This window comes from Nicotiana sylvestris, chromosome 1 (assembly GCF_000393655.2).
Source record: "Nicotiana sylvestris chromosome 1, ASM39365v2, whole genome shotgun sequence".
Classification (NCBI taxonomy): Eukaryota; Viridiplantae; Streptophyta; class Magnoliopsida; order Solanales; family Solanaceae; genus Nicotiana; species Nicotiana sylvestris.
Window position 1 is genome coordinate 1,134,553 of NC_091057.1, and position 7,821 is coordinate 1,142,373.

The window sequence follows — 7,821 nt, forward strand, 5'->3', positions numbered from 1 at the left end:
CAGGCCGACCCAAGTACGAATTAGATTTGACCATTTGAGGCCAAACAAACTTTAACCAGGGTGTTCTCGACCGAGAACACCTTGGTTAAGGTCTATTAGACCTCAAACCCTCTATGAAGCAGGTCGGATTCCTCAGGTTCTTGTGTTCTAAGGTTTGAATCTTCAGATTTGGGGTTTGAGGATTTGTGGGTAGATTCGGACCAAACCAAGCTTGGTTTGGTCACGATGGAGGTCAGGGGGTTGTCTAGTATGAATCTGGGGTGGTTTGGCATAGATCGAGTTTTTGTCTCGAATCTTCAAATCCAGATTCGAGACGATGGAAGGTGATTCGAGGTACATGGTTAGTGGATTCGTGTTCAGGGTGGTTGGATATATCGGGGGTGTTGTTTTGGGAGTCACCGGCATCCTTGCCGCCGGCTTTTCAGTGAAGGTGAAAGGGGCGGCTAGGGTTTGGGATATTAGGTTTAGGCTTTGGAGACGACGAAGCCGGGGGGGTGTTTGGATGGGGCGTGGGGTGCGATGGGGGGTTTATATACGGAAAGGGAGGATAGATAGGGGCCGTTAGATCAAATGATCTCAACGATTTGGATCTACTGGTGAGTGACCGGACGGGGTCGTTTGGTATGGAAACGAGGTCGTTTTGGTTAAGTGAGGGGTTGGGTCGGACCGGTTAAACGAATCGGGTTATGGACGTGGATGTGGACCGTTGGATGAGTTTGAACGGATGGCTCCGATTAGACGCCCTATGCGGCGTCGTTTTGGGTCCAGGCCTGGGCAACCTGTGTTTGGACTGGACTTGTGTCCTGGACTTGGGCCTATTTTGTTTCATTTTTGGCCCAAACCGATTTTCATCATTCTTTATTTTATTTTCTAGTTTTACACTAAATGAACTAAAATAAAAATAAAAAATGAAATTAAAACAAACAATATTGTAACACAATTATCGCACACATATGAAAATATTTAAGTAGGCTAAATCCCAACCTAGAATAAAGATGCATGTATATATTTTGAATTTCCTTTTAATGACCGAATCGTGGTTTAATTACACGTGACATACATATTTTGTATTTTGTTTGATAAGATTAACCGAAAAATGGACAGAACCATAAATGACTGCCAACACGTGTCACGCAAAAATCGAAAAATTGTACAGGGAGGCCATTTGCCATTCTTTTTGATTTCTTTTTGGAGTGATTGTCCGCGGAGCAAAAATTACGTGCTTACAATAGTAACCATTTTTGCCACTTCTTTCCTATCTTTTCTTGGGTCATAATATAAAATAGTACCGGTAACAGTGTTAATTCCTGATTGAAATTGTTTTGACCCGGTACTAGGGTCAGGATGACTAGTTGGACTTGACCCCCTGGCCGTAACTTTCACTTAAAAATATTTAGCTTTATCTTGAGGGTGTATCATTATGTGTCTCCTCAAACTTCCCATTCCCCCTATCAACATAGTTAAAAGCTAACTCTTTACCACAAGTTTTACACTTAGCTTTATTTTGTTTCTATTATTTGAATAAAAAATGTCCAAACAAGAGATGTTTCGGCCCGTTTAGAAGGTTGTCTAGAAAAAGTAGGGGTAGTAACAGGGGGGTCAACCGGGGCATCATTTGGATTAGTTGGGTTAACTTGAGCAATAGGACTAGTGGTGTATCAACATCCAGTTGTATTTCATCTTAATCTATTTCCTGCTCATCTTCTTCATCGATAGTTGGATTACCATAAAGAGAATTCATATATTCATGGTCTAAGTTTTCACCACCTCCAACATTATGCACATATTGGCTCTCCGTACATTGTATTAAAGTATTATCACTATTAAGAATAGGAGCAGGTAGAGGGCAGGTATGGGGTTTGTCTAGGGGAGGTCGGGGAATTAGAGAAGGAATAGATTGGCAACTAGATTCACCACTCTTGGATTTTTCCTTATTTTTACTAAATATTTTTTTTAAGTAATAGGCCATCTTAATTATAATTATACAAAGTAATTAAATAAAACAAACAAAACTATAATATTAAAACTAAAGAGTTGGAATGAGTTTACCGAATTGACGAACAACTTGTTGAAATTAATTATCGTTGAAGGCTTGAATACTTCAATTCATCAACTTCACAATTTTTCACACAAGTTCAACAATAAAGTAACCAATTTTAGAAGAAAATTAGAGAGATATTGATGATTTGGTGAAGAAAAATTAAAGAATGAGGAGGTATTTATAGTTGAAAATAGGGAAAAAGTATAATTATAAAACGTTTGGGGTTAAAACAAAGTTGGGGGGTTAAATGGCTATTTTATAAATAGCCAACGACTATTTTGGCACCAATAACGGCTACATTTTAAATGGGCAACGGTTAGAAATTTAATTGAGATTCTTTTTTTTATTTTTAAAATTAGCCGTTGGGGACCGGTTGAGACCGTTTAGGACCGGTTGAACTGGCCCACTTAGGAGTCGGTCCCGGGCCCAAACGATCCCAGTCCTAACGGGCCCCTACTGTGAACCGGCCCACATGGGCCTGTATATCTCCTTTGTGCCGGGCTTAAATGGGTAGGACCGTTTAGGCCCACTACCCATATGGGCTCACAGGCCTGGGCCGGTCCCGGGCCTAACCAGCCCACTTGCCACCCTTAATTTTAAGTTTTACCTCTTCTGGTTTTGCAGGCCAATTTTCTTGTTTTCGAGGGCCTTCAAAGGTTGATTCATGAGAAGGAGGAACTTACTTTTGAACGAGATCAGATTTTGGTGGAAAGGGACCAGACTGCTCTCCGCCTCTCGGAACTGCAAACCAAGGCTACTGAGGCCGTTGTTTCGGAGGCTCGTTTGCAGCAAAGCGAGCAAGAAGTGATAACCCTTAGCTAAGAAATTAGGCCGCTGAGGGTTAGATTAGATGAAGTCAAGGACAAATGGGCAGAAGTCCAGAATGTTGTTCTTATTGCAACTGATCGTGAGGCTGCCTCCGCTGAAAGAGTGATTAATATGGAAGCAGCCTTGAACTACAAAAGTGAAGAGCTTGTTGTAGTGAGGGCGAAACATTCCCAGAAGTACAGGAAAACTTTCGAGCATAATAGGCTCTTTAGTTCAACTATCCGTGAACTCGACGTTAGTCTCCAATGTGCTAGGTCCGCCCGACAAAAACTTTCTGCCGAGATAACTCAATTCAAAGAAGAACTTAAACACCGAGAGACTTCCCTCATTATTGAAAAAACTTACGGTATGTACAACATGGGGAGAAAACCTTGGAAGAAGCCATAACTGGTGTCATTGATATTGATTCCGAAATTGATAAGGCATGCGAGCTCGAGTTGGCTGCAAAAAATGTGCTCCTGGTTCTTCTGATTTTGGTTCCGAGCTTTCAAAAATTGAAGAGGGATCGGAAGAAGATGATGCCGAAGACCAAGCTGGGGAAAACGTTGGGCCATCGGTGGAACCATCTACCACTCCCGGAGGCATGTAAACTTCTCTTTCTCCTAGGTTCAGAGGCATTGCAGTTTAGTTTTACTTGTCTTTTCCCATTTTGTATTTCTTTTGGCACGTTCTTGTAAATGAAGACATATTTTTGCTCAAATGTTTGTTTGAGTCTTACTTTTGCTTGAATATCCGTGCACATTTTCTAACCCTTGTATTCTTTTAAGGATTCTACGCATGCTTTTCTGTTCACATTTTTCTGTATGTGGTCTCGGATGCATTTTCTTCGATGCACTTTGGCTTCGGGTGTATTTTTTCCTACGGGCATGAATTCTTTTGGAACCAACCCTTTAACATGATGGTTTTTATAAGAGAGGGTCTTCCTATATTTACGATGTTCTTGAAGAGGACGTCTCCTGTTCATACTAACATTTGAAGTACTTGTTTAACTTTCAAATGACAAAGTTAGCTCATTGTTCAGACAAGAAACAAGATAAGAGTAAAAAGATTTCATTTTATTCCTTCTATTTTTAGAGATTACATAAGCACTTTGCTATGCAGAAAAGAAATTGCCATGACTTGTGGCTATCTTGTATAACTTGTTTCTACAGGGTTGACTCTGTAGTCCCTGGTCCCGATGATGCATTTTGTTGCCGGATTTTTGTTCCCCGGTTGACGTGGCATTCAGTGTTAGCCGTATCCTCATATCATTCCTCCCCCCAGTGTTCGAATGCGAAGAATGCGAATTTGAACACTGGAATTCTTGTATCTTCGAAGGTTCTACCAATGAATGGCTAGGTAATCCTTCAGTCGGTAACATATATTGCTTCCCCCTAAGAATCCATGATATCGAGCAAAATAATACCTAACAGTCCTCTATTGGTTTATGCTCGTGAATGGTCGAGTAATCTCTGTTCGGCAACAAACTTAACTTCCCGGTAGGAATTTGCTATCGAAGCAAAGATTATCTAATCGTCCCCAAATGGAAACTTGTTTGTTTGCCTTGTTATCAAAGGTCTTATCACTGCTGCCTTCGTAGTATGCTTTCTGTCGCTGCCTCGTTAAAAACCGTGTTAGAAAAACTCAATTGGGAAATTTCACTATATACACGAACACTACAGTATAGTGAAATTTTTACACTGATAACAATGTAATTTAACATGTTATACCAAATTATTTACCATTTACTCTAGGTTACTGTTGTGTCATTCTTTTGTTCTTGTTGTTTGCTTATTGCCTAATTGGTGTTAAAATTTATATCTTTTTTATAAGCTTCTAACAATTTATCTTATACTATGGAATTGCTCAAGTTTTGTTTATTTAAAATTTTGGTTCATTCGTACCCTTTTCCTTAATGTATGTTTCGTCCCCTACTTTTGCCTTAATTAGGGTTAGGGCATTGTGATTGAGAGCTCAAGTTTGCAGTGATATTGTAAATTGATGTTTTCTACTGTTGTGAATTGTGAGTTAATTTCGGTTGTTCAGTTACCTGTTTACCTATTATATTCATTCGGTTGATTTGCTTTTATTTTCCTTTACATTCGAACTTATACAAAATCAAAGATTCGGAGTATATGAGTAACTGAAACATACAAATTACATAAGATCTTAATCGTTGATGCAAGCTTAATTACTTACTTATTGCTAAGCAATTTTTGGATAAAGGTACACCCTCTTCTAACCTTCCATCTTATTTGGCCCCCCTCCTTTTTATAACTATTACTCCTTTCGTTCCAATTTATGTAAATCTGTTTGACTGGACACATAGTTTTAAAAAAATGAAGACTTTTGGAATTTGTGGTTCTAAACAAGTCAAAAGGGCCCCATAGTATTGTTGGGTTTTATGTATTTAAGTATATTAAATACTTAAAAGAGGGTGAATGGGAAATGGAGGGAAATGCAATTTTTGAGTGAAATTTTAAGTTTCCCCCTTGGCAAAGAGACATTGTCCCGTATTGGAAGAGGAAGAGGTTTTTTATGGGTATAAAAGCAATTGCTCTTCTTCTAGGTCTTAAAGAGTTGAGAAGAAGGCAAGCCTCGTGCCGTCGTCGTCGTCGCTCGCTCGACTTCGGCTTCGGATTTGGTCAAACGATTGATTGATTAATTTTTTGGACCAAATTTATTTGTTAATAGAAATGTTATTAAATATTTGTTTTAATAACAAAATATTAATATTAAAATAAATATTAATATTAAATCCTCCAATCCGTTTTTCTGTTTTGGTAACAGAACATTAACTACCCTATTCAATTTTCCCTCTTTATTGTTGAGTAAATAGCCATTTATGTTATGACATTTATGTTGTGGCCGTTTTGCATAAAAAACCATTCTGAAGAGTTGCACCTATTCAGATTTCAGCCCAACCTTGACTATAAATACAAGTTTATTCTGCTCAGAATTTCCATACGATTTTTTGGGTTTCTTCACCTTATTTTGCATAGTTTAAACATCAAACAAAGCAACAGTAAGTGTGATTTGCTAACGAACTTTGTGTTCACTGAAACACTAGGGTTTGAAGTACCACTACACTAGTGTGTAATTCGTTCTATCCTAAGAGAAAATAATTCATAACCTTGGGTACTAGGAGGGTATTAAATTCCTTAAGGAAATACTGTCAATTTAGTGGGCTCAAATTGGTTTTTGTTATTTCGTTTACATTTCTGTTTATGTTATTTTATTTTCTCCAGAATTGTTTTACAAATACAATTTACTAACAAACTTAAGGAATTTAATATATTTTCTGTATTTGTACTCACTGTTTCTAAAGAGTAAAACCTTTGTGGTTTTGTACTCTATTGGAGATTAAAATCTATGTGATTTTAACGTTTGTGTCATTCTTTTACAGAAATCACTAATGATAATGTGAACCAAGCTATTCCAATGGTGACTGCCAATGCCTCAACGAGCCGAAAAACACCGGCAGTATTGGCACTGGCGGAGAAACCCGAAATTTTTTTCGAGATTGATTTCAAGCGCTGGCAGCAAAAGATGTTCTTCTATTTGATTACTATAAATCTCCAGAAGTTCATCAAGGAAGATGTTCCTGTGCTGTCCGATGAAACTCCAGAAATTAAACGCTTTGTCGTGATTGAGACGTGGAAGCATTCAGATATTTTGTGCAAGAATTATATTCTAAGCGGGCTGGAGGATGCTTTGTATAACGTCTACAGTGGCGTGGCAACGTCAAAAGAACTGTGGACTGCACTTGAAAAGAAATACAAAACCGAAGATGCCGGGTTGAAAAAGTTCGTTGCTACAAAGTTTTTGGACTATAAAATGGTAGATAACAAGTCTGTTATTACCCAAGTCCAGGAATTGCAAGTGATTATTCACGATCTTCTTGCTGAAGGTATAAATCAAATTAATATTGATGTTGAAAGTAGTAATCTTAGTATTTTTACTAACAAAAATTTCATTGAAGGTCTTGTCATCAATGAAGCATTCCAAGTAGCAACGATGATTGAGAAGTTTCCTCCTTTGTGGAAGGACTTCAAAAACTACTTCAAACACAAACGCAAGGAGATGTCCCTTGAAGATCTCATTGTTCGGTTGAGAATAGAAGAGGACAACAAAGTCGCTGAAAAGAGAGGCCGTGAAAACTCAACAATAATGGGAGCAAATATTGTTGAAGAGAACAAAAAGAGGAAGAAGACTTTTGGACTGAAATATAACCCAAGCAAGAAGCGGTTCAGTGGAAACTGCTACAACTGTGGAAAAGCCGGAAACAAATCTACAGAATGTCGTGCTCCAAAGAAAGACAAGAAGAAGGGTCAAGCAAACATGGTTGAAAAGCATGATGATGTTGATGACTTATGTGCCATACTTTCTGAATGCAACTTGGTAGGCAATCCTAAAGAGTGGTGGATTGATTCTGGAGCCACTTGCCATGTTTGTGCTGTTAGAGAAGCTTTTGCTACTTATGCTCCTGTTGGACCCGATGAGACAATTTCTATGGGAAATGCTGCAAAGGCCAAGATTGAAGGATGTGGGAAGATATTTCTTAAAATGACTTCACGCAAAGTGGTGACCTTGAACAACGTCCTTCATGTTCCCGATATTAGGAAGAATTTAGTCTCTACTGGACTTCTTGTTAAGAATGACTTTAAATGTGTATTTGTATCCGATAAGGTTGTAATAAGTAAGAACGAGATGTTTGTAGGAAAATGTTACCTCACCGAGGGCCTTTTCAAGCTGAATGTAATGGTTGTTGAAAATAATAATAAAATTTCAGCTTCGTCTTACTTACTTGAGTCAAATGAATTATGACATATACGTTTGGGTCATGTTAATTATAAAACCATGCGAAAAATGATTAATTTGGAAGTATTGCCTAAATTTGATTGTGACAAATCAAAATGTCAAATATGTGTGGAATCTAAGTATGTTAAACATCCTTATAAGTCAGTTGAAAG